This window comes from Antechinus flavipes, chromosome 6 (assembly GCF_016432865.1).
Source record: "Antechinus flavipes isolate AdamAnt ecotype Samford, QLD, Australia chromosome 6, AdamAnt_v2, whole genome shotgun sequence".
NCBI classification, from domain to species: domain Eukaryota; kingdom Metazoa; phylum Chordata; class Mammalia; order Dasyuromorphia; family Dasyuridae; genus Antechinus; species Antechinus flavipes.
The window spans coordinates 191,886,500-191,900,415 of NC_067403.1; positions in this window are offsets into that span (position 1 = coordinate 191,886,500).

The window sequence follows — 13,916 nt, forward strand, 5'->3', positions numbered from 1 at the left end:
CTTTTCTTTCTTTCTCTCTTTTTTTCTTCCCTTTCTTACTTTCTTCTCTCCATTTCAGCCAGGATGGAAGTACAGGTGCTACTCATGACCCAGTCCCATTACTGACCATCTCTGAAGTTTTTACCTGCTCTATTTTGGATATGAGCTGTTCCCTTCTTATGCATGCCTTGAGTTATATTCTTGCAGTACTTCCTTGGAATCAAGATTGTTCATTTCTGTGATTTGTGTCCCTTTTTTTTTCATGTTGCTTCTTTTTTTATTACTGTGGACATTTTGTAATTTGTCCTCTTTGTTCTGCTTTTTGTGCTCTATTCTACATAATATTTGTAACACATTGTATTTTACATGTATGATGTTATATATGTGTATGTGTGTGTGTATAAAAACAAACAAAAAATGCCATTACATTCCTGTAACACAATTTGTTTGGCCATTCCCCAGTCAATAATTGCCAAATTTATTCCATTTATTTTTGGGGTAGGGCATCCTCTAAACGTGCTGCTGTGAATATTATGAAAGTCAGCATTCTTTCCACTAAACCATGCTACTTCCATGCTCAAAGCCTTGCATGATAATCAAGGCATGACCATGAATGAGAGTAATTAAATCCTTTTTGGGGAGAAGAACTTTGGCTTTGAGTTCTATCAATGAAAATCCAAAACCAGGTGGCTTTGGACAATCTATTATTTGGACTGAGTCTCAGTCTATTGATTTGTAAAATGAAAAAAAATATTGGATTCAATGATCTTTAAGTCCTCTACTTTCTCTAAGTTATGTGATATTATAATCACACAGTCCTGCATTTCTCTTTCTTAAATTTAAACAAAGAAATGCAACTAAGAATTTGATTTAAATTAATTAATTGAAATTTCTTTTAACATAGACATATAATTAAGCATAGCAGACATGTCTACTTGCTATGTTTGAGAGCATAACTAAATTGCCATTGCCTTTGTCTGCTAGATTTCTTCATTTGTCAAGTAAAATCATAGATCTTGAGTGGACAAGAGTCCCATAAAGTGAGATCTTGGGTTTCAATTTTTTGTCATTGGAAGAAGGGTCCATGTGTATAAGATCATGGATAGTAAATCCATGGATAGTAGTGTGGAAATGCTTCATGTAGCCATATGAAAGGGCTATGCTAGATGTTAGAACCAGATATCAAAAACCTCTCCTCAGGAAACTTACAATAAAATGTGGGAAATATATGTAACAAATAATGATAATAGGACTATAAATTATGTAATTCCTCTGTTTGGGATCTTGGTAACCGATTCATCTAAACTTCTAACTTTATTAATGAAGAATTGGTGTCCAGAAGAATCTAGTGATATGTTCAAGCCTGTTAAAATTCTCTTATTTCAAATCCAGAATGTCATTTTTATACTATGGATATCTCTGATAATATGAGGGAGAATCAGATAAGTACAAAAGAGAACCTTTGAAAAAGGATCATAAAAAATTAGAAGTTTGAGAAATCACTTTCCCTGGGTAGGGGGAGAATGGAAAAAGGGACAAAGAAGGAGAAAATGGAGGATGTGACACGTGAGTTGGGACTTGAAGGCAAATGGAGGAGTAAAATACTTAAATTTAGTCCTGAGGAATGTTGTGAATGAAATCATCCAGATAGCAGAGGCCAATATTAGAATAGGTGACAGAGAAGAGTACATTTTGGCTTGGAATGTAGCACATGTTAAAGAGGATAATGTAAAGTAAGATTGGAAAGGTAGTAAAAGTGTAGCAGGCCTTGAATTCCAAGATCAAGAATATAGGAGCCTTTGAGAGTTACTGAAGAGTGATACCACCAGACTGATGCATTCAAACAACATTCATTCATCTGTCTATCTGTTTTACTCTATTCACTCATTCATGTATCTATTACCTATCTATCTATCATCCATCTAGTATCTATCTATCTATCTGTCTGTCTGTCTGTCTCTCTGTGAGGAGGGAATTCAACATTGTTTCTTACTAGTAGAGTATCCATACCTGCAGATCTCAGACAATAGTGTATGTTTTGAATATTTTTGTAAAAGGAAGATAGTGACATTTTTTTTTCAGACTGGATGGTGCTCTGGAGAGCAACACATTGGGATTTATATCTAGTAGCACAACCAACATTCCATTTCTCATTAAATTGGTAAACACTCCATCGACCATATACAATCAGCCTAGCCCATCTTGTACCAATATGTTCTTCTCTGTGTTAAAACCGTTCTCATGATTATTATAGTCATTACAAAAATATCTTCAGCTGCTCTGTCTGGTGTCTGTGCCCTGAGATTTCTCTCCTTCCATTGACCACAGGAAGCTCTGCAGTGTGTCATTGGGGGTGACATGTTTTTTAATCACCCCATTGAGGGAGGCACTTTTGATCCTGTTGCCTGATTTGCTTTCTTCTTCTGATGTTGAAACTGCCCACGAATGAGGAAATCAAGGAGATCACAAGCTTTGCCCTGGCTGCACAGAGTCCTGAGGCCCTGCCCAAGAATTCTCAAACTGGGCTCCCTTTGATCTCATTCCCAAGGAGTCAGAAGACAGCGTCAAAAGCAACATTTGAAAAAACCCATTTCATGAGAAGTTGTTGAGGGGAAATGGTTTCCACCCCCTTTGGTTTAAATGTTGGTAATGTTGGATGTCCACTGGGACCTTCTCAGCTAATGCTGTTTGAGGTTGCCATCCAGAGAAAAGCGAGAGAGCTCAAAGAATCACACAAGTAAAACGGCATACAGCCTTTCTGAGGCCATGGCTATCTATCAACCTCTCTTCTGACTGGTAACACCAAGACTGATGCTATATAAATGAATCCTAGGGATTAGCTTGATATAAAAGAAAAAAGACAAGATGACCTGAATTTGAATTTTGTTTTTTCTACTTGCTCACTGTGTGTGACCACAGACAAATCACTTACACATCTATGTACCTGTTTCTTTTTTCTTTTAATATTTTCAATTTATAAAAAAACTTATTTTATCTCCTTCTCAACTCTCATTTAAAAAAAGATGAAATTTGGTAATAAATAAGAATAGCCAAGCCATAAAATTCCCCCATTGATCATGTCCAAAAGAAATGTTAAGTTTCATTCTGCATCTTGAGTCTGTCATCTCTCTGTTAGGAGGTGGACAATATATTTCATCATCACTTCTGTGGAATTGTGGATAGTCATTGCATTGAGAGTTTTAATTCTTTTAAAGTTATCTGTATGAAATTGGTTCTATTTACTACATTTAGTGTCACTCATACAAGTGACTTCTCAAGTTTCTCCAATTTTACCTTCAGTTTTCCCTTTTGTAAAATGAGATGTTGAGTTACATGATTTCTAAGGTTCCTTCTAACTCTGATTCCTATGTCTAATTTATAGGGACAGCAAATCAGTCTTCTTGGAAAAGAAAGTGTGTGTGTGTGTGTGTGTGTGAGAGAGAGAGAGAGAGAGAAAGAGGGAGAGAGAGACACACAGAGAGAGAGAGAGACAGAGAGAGAGCGAGACAGAGAGAGAGAGAGAGAGAGAAGAGAGAGAGAGAGAGAGAGAGAGAGAGAGAGAGAGAGAGCAGGTGTGTATATGTAAAATTATAAAAGGATCATATTTATAGAGTGCTTTTAGATTTACCAAGTGCTTTTTATTATTTCATCAATGCTGTGATATCAGTTACCCTCATTTTCCAGATGAAGAAATTGACCCAGAGAAATCAGGATTGTGCAGCTAGTAAGGGTCTGAGACAGAATTTGATCTTGACCTTTTTGACAACATGTTCAGAACTACTATTATGACAGGGAGCTCTTTAAGAAAACTGAACCATTCACTGGATTGTTGTGGATGTACTCGGGCATTTTGCCATTCCTGTACATGCTACCTTCATCTAATTAATCCATTTATCTTTGGAATGTTGTCCTGGGTCTGAGCCATCCTAATCGATAGGTTCATGAGTAAAATAGACCTATGATTTCTTTCTTTTAAAATAAAAATATTGATGTTTTATTTTTATCCCTTATATTTCTCCCTGTATTCTTCCCCTTTTGATCTCCCAGAAATTTCTCCTATATAACAAAGAATTATCCTAAGAAAGAAAAAAAAAGAAAAAATAGCAAATTCAATGATCACACAAAAATGTCATACATGAAATGTTTTGATGATTGATAACATCTTACCTCTCTTTATTTTATCTTTTCAAAGGAGGTGAGGAGAGAAATCTCATATCTCTTTAGGACCAAACTTGTTCTTCATAATTTTGCAACATTCAGTTTCTGTTGTTTTAGGATAATTGTTCTTTTAGTTTACATTATTAGAAACATTGTGTGTTTTCCTTTCTTTGCTTGTTTGCTTTGCATCCATTCATATGAGTCTTCAGTGTATCATGTTTACTCATCATTTAAAGTAATTCATCAATTCATTCTAGTTTCATTCATCCATGTATCAGGAAATCAAGGTCTCTCCTGGCCTTTTGCTTTCTCTTTTTTATTCTCCCTTTGCCTAAGACACACACACACACACACACACACACACACACACACACACACACTTTTCTACATCTTGTTTTAGGCAGAGTAATCAAACCAATATTATCCCTGCTCTTAAAAGGGCAAGACAACAGACTGACTTTTGAACTCCACTTCCTGTGACATCCAGACCAAAACTCCCTTTCCTTTGCCACTTCGACTAGAATGTAAACTATGTGAGGGTAGGGACTCTCTCTCTCTCTCTCTCTCTCTCTCTCTCTCTCTCTCTCTCTCTCTCTCTCTCTCTCTTTCTCTCTTTTAATATGCCCAGTGCCCAATACATTAGTTGTAGGCATCTAATAAATGCTCATTAATTCTACTACAATATGCTGTCTTATCAATGAGAATCCTTTCTACTGTATCTTCCTAATATCTCAGAAACCCCAGGGTCACATTTTGCCTTTGGTTCATTTATTTTACCCTCCCCTCCCATTACACACAAACATAACTTTTAACATTTTTTTAAAAAGTTTGAATTTCATATTCTCTCCCTCTCTCTGAGATGGCAAGCAATTTGGTATGTTTACAGTACATGCGTTACTCCGGTATAATCATGTGAAAAATATTTCCATATTAGCCATCTTATGAAAGAAAACATAGACTAAAGAAAAACATGAAAAAATAAAATGAAAAATAGTATGATTCAATTTCAATAGGCTCATGTTGAAAAGTGCAATCCATATCTAAAGAGAGAATTATGGAGACTGAATGTGAATCAAAACATAATATTTCTATTTTGTTGTTGTTACTGTTGTTTGCTTGCTTGGTTTTTTTCTTTTTTGATTTGATTTTTCTTATGCAGCATGATGAATATGGAAATAGGTTCAGAAGAATTGCACTTATATTTAATTGTTTGCTGTCTTGGGAAGGAGAAAAGAGGGAGAAAAAATTTGGAACACAAGATTTTGCAAAGGTGAATATTGAAAACTATCTTTGCATTTATTTAGAAAAATAAAATACAATTAAAAATAAAGTGAGTATTTAATTTTAAAAAAAATTAGTATTCTTCAATCTGCTTTTAGATTCCACAATTCTTTCTCTAGGGGATAAATAGTATTTTCCAACATGAGTCCTTCATATCTGTCTTAAATCATTGTATTGCTGAGAGTAGCTAAGTCATTGATAACTGATCATTGCATAATGTTGTGTTCCTATGTACACTCTTCTCCTGGTTCTGCTCACTTCATTTTATGTCAGTTCATATAAGTCTTTTTTAGGTTTTTCTAAAATCAGCCTGTTCATCACTTCTTATAGCACAAAAATATTTTTTTCATAATCATACAACACAATATGTTCAGCCATTCCCCACTGATGACCATTCCTTCAATTTTCATTTTTTTTCCATCTGGTCCATTACTAAAATGGCTTCTACAGAGTCTGTCGAATGAAATTGTTTGCTGTTATATTTTGCTATAATCACTTGACAGTATTAGTGAAGATTATCTATGTTCTGCCTCAAGACAGGCCCTGATACAGGGAAAGAAAAACCCTTGCCAATTTGTGTGACAGTGTTAGGCTCCAGATATCAGTGGATGGTGCCATCAGCATTTTTAGGGATATGGCTCCAGGTATCAGTGGATGGTGCCATCAGCATTTTTAGGGATATTTAGGCTGCTTTTCAAAGGCATGTGCATTTCAGCACCTCCCTGCCCAAGCAGAAATTTGTTGTGAGCAACCAGTTTAGAGTTTTGTTTCCTGTTAATATCAATAAGCTGAAAAAGCAAGAGCATTGTGGTTGAGTACCTTAGGAAAACTGCGGATACATTTTCCAAGCCTGATATGATGAGTAGATATGGAGATATACATAAAATTTGAGTTTCACCTAACTAGTTATATATTCCTAGGAGGTCTAAGCTGAAAGAGGCTATAAAGATTCCAACTTCACCATTTTACAAAGGAGGAAAGTGAGTCATAAAAGGGAAGTTTGACTTACAGGGTCACAGAAGAAGTAAAGAACAGAGCTGGATATATCCTGTTGATTGACCCCTTTTTCCCTTCATCTTGCTATTTAATTATCTGTGTGATTCTGGACAAATCATTTCCCTTCTGTTACATTAGTTTGCATCTCTGTAAAAAGGAAAATTGTTCCAAGTGGGAGTTGTAAGGGAACACAGAAATCATCAGATCTACTCCTTTCATTTTATAGATGAGGGTACCAGGAAGAGAAAATAATTGGCATGTCTAGAATTTCAACCCTAGTCCTGTGATACCAGGTATAATACTTGGGTGAATGAGCTCTAGGCTCTACACTCAATAATCCTAAGATCTCCTTGTTCATCAGTAGAAAAAAACTGCTGTTCCCAGATGCAAGCCCAGAAAAACTTGCACATGCACACTCTTCTTAATTCCATGTGATTTCCAGCCCTATGCATTTGGTCCCCATTCTCTTCCAGGCTCATTATGGATGTACCATATTTGTACACTATGATGTGTTGTGGGAGGGTTGTGTGTGTGTGTGTGCTTGTGTGTGTGTGTGTGTGTGTGTTGTTTGCACATGCTCATGCAGATGATTGTGTAATCATTTTATTCATATGCTCCTTTCATGTCCCTACAAGGTATGTGGTTATCTTCCCAAGATTGGGGTGGTCCTTCACAAAGATGGGGGAAAGACTGAATGACCTTTCAGGAACTTCAGATCCCTTTGGCTCAGATTTTCATCTTAGCCTGTGGAGCTGCTTTCCCAGAATACCTAAACTTGGAGTTCCAGGCAATTTACTCTCAGCTTTTCCAACCCAAACAAACACATACAATTAGAGACTGAAGCAATGACTTAGTGCAGATTTCACTTTTTAAGGACATGGGAAGGCATTAGTTTGAAAAATTGTATGGGAAACTATTTTAAATCTCCAGTTTCTCTTTTCTTGCACCCCCCAACCTTAAAAAAGAAGAAAGAAAAAATAAATGGATGCAAGGAAGGATGGAAGGAAGGAAAAAAGGAAGGGAAGAAGAGATGAAGGAAGAAAGGAAGAGAGAGAGGGAGGGAGGGAGGGAGGGAGGAAGAAAACACTACTGGCATTTCTGCCCAGGAAATTAACTGTCTCATGTATCTATTCTCATCCTTCCTCATTGCCTCAAAGTCCAAGGTACTCCTTAAGAATTCTCCTGATATTTTCCTTACCTATGATAACATAGTAAAGAAAAATAATTACTTATATCTGTGAAGCATTTTACAAAGCACATTAAATTGATATGAAAGCCATGATCTCACTCAATCCTCTCAGCAGAAGTAGAAAAAAGATAATGAAAAGTTTTTAATGCCTATTTTATAAATGAGGAAATTAAGGTTCGAGGACCTGAAGGACCTTCCCCAAAGTCTAGCAGAAAATCTAGTTAGTGATAGAATACGAATTCTGATTCAGGTGTCCTATGTCTTAGTTTAGTTTTTTATCCAACATAATGAGTAATCTTCTTACAACATCTTAAAAACTGGAACAAAAATAATAATAATAACATCCTTCTCTCACCTCTAAATTCTCCTGAATATATGTTCAGGCCTTGGCAAAGTCAACATGAAGAATTGGCTTTCCTAACTATGGTTTATTCCTGTTTTGTGTAAATAAGGTGATGAATTATGAAAAGAGAAGCTAAATCAAGGAATGGTGGAGAGAGGGGAGGGGCATTGACTCAAATGGTTTCTGAAAGATGTCTTTATCATGTCCCTGTGAATTAGAGAAGAATCCTCTAACAAAAACCATCTTCAAGTCATTATACAGAAAATGGCAGCCATCTGTTCCCTAAGCTCGATGAGGCCAGCCCAGGAGCTAAAGAACAGCTGGCCACCACCTTCCTTAGCATCCTTCTGGGATGGGCTGGTCTGATGAGCAGTTGAACAAAATATAGGTTCTTAGCAGCGCACTTTTTTGTCTGCATTGTGAATTGTAGAAATGACTCTCCAATATTCCTAGGCTTCATATGAGGCCTCTGGATTCTCTTAAGAAAATTGAGTGTAGTTGGGAGGAACAGATTAGAAGTCAGAAGACTTGATCGGGTTCAAATTCTGGTTCTGTTCCTTCTAGTGGCTATATCATCTTGAGTGAATCAGTCCTTTTGGGGGACTTCTGTTTTCTCATCTGTCCTACTAAGTTTCTTAGTAAGTTGAATTCCTAAGATATGAGAGGAGAGAGAGAGAGAGAGAGAGAGAGAAGAGAGAGAGAGAGAGAGAGAGAGAGAGAAGGAAAGGAAAGGAAAGGAAAGGAAAGGAAAGGAAAGGAAAGGAAAGAAAGGAAAGGAAAGGAAAGGAAAGGAAAGGAAAGGAAAGGAAAGGAAGGAAAGGAAAGGAAAGGAAAGGAAAGGAAAGAAAGGAAAGGAAAGAGGAAAGGAAAGGAAAGGAAAGGAAAGGAAAGAAAGGAAAGAAAGGAAAGGAAAGGAAAGGAAAGGAAAGGAAAGGAAGGAAAGGAAAGGAAAGGAAAGGAAAGGAAAGGAAAGGAAAGGAAAGGAAAGGAAAAACAAAAGAGGAGAGGAGAGGAGAGGAGAGGAGAAGAGAGGAGAGGAGAGGAAAGGAGAGTCAGACACAGACACAGAGACAGAGACAGAGACAGAGACAGAGAGACAGAGAAACAGAGGTGGAGGCAGAAGGTGGTTGATGATAAATGAGTAGAAATATAGAGAACTAGATAGAACATGTATCAAGCATTTATTATATGCCAAGCATTGTCCTAAGGACTGGGGATATGAATAAGAACAACAAGGATGATCTCTGCCCTCAACAATCTTAAATTCCAACAGAGAAAGGTAATACATACAAGGGAAGTGAAAGTGAGATGGGGTAAAGGAACTGAGGAGGTCTTCAAATAGGGCACTGTGGAAAAGTTCAGAGAGCCATTCAGAAGTGGAGACTTGAGAGAAGGAAAGGAGTAAGCATGGCTGGTATGGGCAATTCCTCAACATGGAAGTTCAGGGAGGAATTCATCAGTCAAAACCAGAGGAATTCAGGGGTAGAAGTATCTTCTAAGATGAGAAAACTGCTGGGACATGCTGATAAATCTGAAGAATCAAGAGTGAAGTTAGAAGTAGAAGGAAAGGGCTAATAATAGCTCCTACTTCTTAGCATTTTAAAGTTTATAAATACATTCTTAAAGTTGCTGTATTAGGCTAAAGTATTTAAATGAGAATCCTCTAAGTCTTATTTCAAAGTTAAAATTTTGGCTGGGTATTTGTAATTGTGTTTCTCTAGGCTTTTGCTCAATAGTCCTTCATAAACCTAAGCTATCAATCTCTAGTTCAGTGTCATCCATCCCTTTTATACATATATGTGCTTGGAATTACTTTTGAAATTTTTTTTAAAGAATTGGTACCAAAATAAATATTAAATACTCTTAAAATAAGAAATGCATTCTTATCATCTACTCAATTAAATGATTACTATGTCGATGGAAGACATTTTGTGGATGAAACATGGAATGAGTCATAATTCATAAGATTCAAACACCTTATATTATCTAAGGAGGATCTGAGTTATAGAGAGTATAGGCAACTTGCCCAAAGCCATCTAGCTAGTAAGTGAAGAAGCCAAACTGAAAATCAGCCCTTTTGGCTCGAGATTTAAGGTTTTTACACTGTGCTGATTCTATTAGGGACAAAAGTAGTCAATGCCTTTCCATTAAAAATCATAATCAAAAGGTGCCCTGTTATGCTCAACATTTACACTTTACCCCCATGAAACTGATGCATCATTGAATGCACTGATCATAATGGTTGCCTTAAGAATAATTTGTAGTTGTTTTTATGTGGAAAAGAAGAAAAATTTAATGACATTCTGGAAAAATAGTGTATGGAGGGTGTATGGAGAGACAGCATGATATAATGGAAAGAAACCATTTTACAATGGTGATAGCTACATTTTAATCCTATTTCTGGCAGCAACTACACATATGACCTACATTAAGTAATTTCTCCCCCAGGTTCTCTCAGTTCACTCTTCTATAAAGTAAGGGTCATATTATTTGTATAATTTATACCATAGATTGTTGATTTTGCAGATTTAAGCCTTTTCACATCTTCTAATTCTTTGCTTCTCTTGTCTATGCTTTCTAGAAATCTTCCAGGAAGGATCTACCCAAGAAACTGAAGTTCTTTTCCTAAGTGTTTTATTAGTGCAGTCAGCACTGAAATATCCATCTGTTGTCCCTAACTCTTGCTCACAGTTCTGGGCCAGATGTGCAGATATGCCCCAGGGAAGCATTATCATTGATTCTTCCCTCAAGGAAAGGAAGAAATCTAAAGGTTGAATATCTCCTCCCTGAATTTCTACATTTATTTGAAGACCAACTCAGAGAAGGAGGGTCAATGACAAAATGTTGCCCTAGATTGAATTGGCATCTCAACTCATGCTCCATGACCATCTCCATTTCTCTGTCATTTGTTAGAGTTAATAGTGGTTGGGCTATTATCACAATTCTTTTGGAGACTTTTAAAGATACTTACAGGGATTTACATTGTAATTATTAATAAGTTGTGGTTTGTTTGTGCCCATGTGCATCTTTTCATTGCTCTTAGCATCTCCTGCAGTTTAGATTTTTCTGTGACCAGGCACATCATAATTTGCAACTATATTGCAAATAGGGAGAATATTACTGTTAAAAAAAAAAGGCTATTGTAACCAAGTACCTTGAGATACTGAAAATGCTGCAAAGTTGTATAAATACAATCCTCTCTTATTCTCTTCCAATTTGGTTCAAAATTATTGTTTATCAATAATGCCTGACTCAGAATAAACCACTTTAGGAATAAAATTAGGAAAGGGAGACATTCTCCATTCATATAGTTATGGTAATTCCTGCCACTAGTTGGTTATCTTCTTTGCTGGATTGTGAGCTTTTGGGAGAAACTGAGAGCTTGGGATTTATTTGATTTCTTCATTTGCTAAAGAACCAAGTATATATATATATATTTTTGTTAATCCAGAATTGAACCAAAATGACTTACTTTTTCCTTCTTCTTTATTCTAGAATTCAGAAGCTGCCACAATGATGGTATACTAAGTCTTTTGATACCCCAGAATAGACTAGATTGGATTTTATTTGTCTATTTGTCTGTCTGTTTATCTATCTACCTACCTACCTATTTTTCTACCTAGTTAGCTAGCTAGATGTGTGCGTATTTGGATTTTCTGCCTTTAAAACTATGATGCCATGAGCTTATGTCTTAAAAACAGTGAAAGACAGACAAGTTGATGACCCAACTGATTCAATCTTCAGACAGGAATTAGTCAAGACCCAGTTGCCAATGGCAAGAGTCTGACTGTGTGTGTGTGTGTGTGTGTGTGTGTGTGTGTGTGTGTGTAGGTACACTGTCATTTCTATTTTCATTGTTTGGAAGGAAAATATATTTTGGAAGGAACACCAGGGCTGTAAATTCATGAGACCTGGTTTGAATTCCTTGTTCTGTTACTCACTGTGTAACTCTGGACAAGTCATCCCTGCTTTATAAGTCTCAGTTTGTTTGACTATAAAATTATCTCTAAAGTCTCTTCCTGCTCAATCACTCTCAGATTGTCCATAGGAAAATAAGACTAAATCTCCGCTACTGCCAATCTCTAGTGCAAATGTGCTCCATGATGTTAATAAGTGATGGATGGGCACCGTGAATATCATTAATTAATGACTGAAGAGGCAGCTGACCACTCTCACTTATTTTCTTCCATTCAAGAGTCCTTGGTGAAAATCTGTTCCATATTATATTTTAGGAAAATATGACAGGATGTCATTATTGCCTTGTTATGATCTCACTATCTTCTGTGATGGGGACTAGTGCCAATGAGCTAATGAAAAGCACCAGACTGTTTGCTGTTTCAGATCAGAATGGGGTGTTTTGAGCCAGAGGCAGGGAAGGGGAAAAAAAACATTTGGGAGAAATTGGCTGAATCCAGGTAGTTAGAGGTTTCTTGTCTTTGGGGTGTGAAAACCCCTGTCTCTTGACACAATGAAACAATAATCATTCCTAAGATTTTTATTCCATCATTTCTCTGAAATCCTCAGAACCCTTTCCCACATAGTATTTTCAATTCAATGCAATAGTGATAATTTATAATTAGCATTAAGTACAGTAATGATGATAGATCACATTTTTCTTATATTTTAAAGGAGGGTAGGTGATATAATGGATAAAAAGTATGCCAGACCTGGAGACAGGAAGACTCATCTTCCTGAGTTCAAACCTGACCTCAGACATTTACTAGCTGTATGTCCCTAGGCAGGTCACTTAACCCTGTTTCCCTCAGTTCTTGGTACACAGTAAGTACTTAATAAATGATTATTGACTTGGGCAGAAATTATATCCAAAATCAGAACATCCGCAACCTATGAGCTGAGAGGCAAGTTACTATACTTATCTCAGCAGTGATTTACCCATCTGTAAAAGGAGGAGATTAGACCAGGTACTCTGGAAGTTTGCTCCCTATTCTCTATCCCACAGTTCACTGCCTTCACAGCAATCCTGTGAGGTATTTAATACAACTAATAGTTGTATTACTTCTAATCTACTTCTAAATATGAAAACAGACTCAGAGTGATGAACAAGGTATATCCAATAAGTGTAATTTTTGTTGTGGCATTGTGATAGTCTATTTGAGAGAAGCAAAAATGACATAGTTCTTGGAGTTTACAATCCAGTAGGAGGATAAACACAGCAAACAGAAATAAATAAAATATATGACATTAAAATTGAAAATTGTATATAATACTTTACATACTTGTATATATAATATATATTATAATACTTTATATATACTTATATATTACTTTATATATACATATATATATAAATACTTATATAATACCTTAAAGTTTTCAAAGTGATTTACAAATGTTATCTTATTTAGTCCTTACAATAACCTTTGGAGGTAGTTGTATATTATCATCCTCAGTTTATAGATGAAAAAAAAATAGAAGCCAAGAAGATAATTGGCTTATTCAGGGCCACATAGCTAATGAATGTCTAAAGGAGGATTTGAGTTCAGATCTTCCTGATATCAAGTCCAGAATTTTATTTACTGTACCATGTGGCTCTGAAGTCTGTACCATGTATTGTAAAAAACAAATAACAGAAGGGCAGTCTGTGTGTATGGAGTGGGAATAGGGATAAGTTGCTACTAACTTGTAAGGACTATGGAAAGTTTTCTGGAAGGAATAATGTTGGCAATGGGTGTAAAGGATGGGTGGAAATTCTCAAGAGGTAAAGGGGAAGAGCCTGTCAGAACCTTTAGAGATCATCAAATCCCTTCATTTTACAGAAGGGGAAGCTGAGTTCCTAAAGAAGTTACTCATATTAGAAAATAATGATTTATTTATTATGCAAATATTTCTTTAGTGTCTATTATGTACATAGCTCTGTCTCTGGAGCTGAAGAAGTTAATAAATTTAAATTACATAAGATCCCTGCCATCTGTGATTTTTTTTTAATAAGTAAACTTGACACGCAATAAC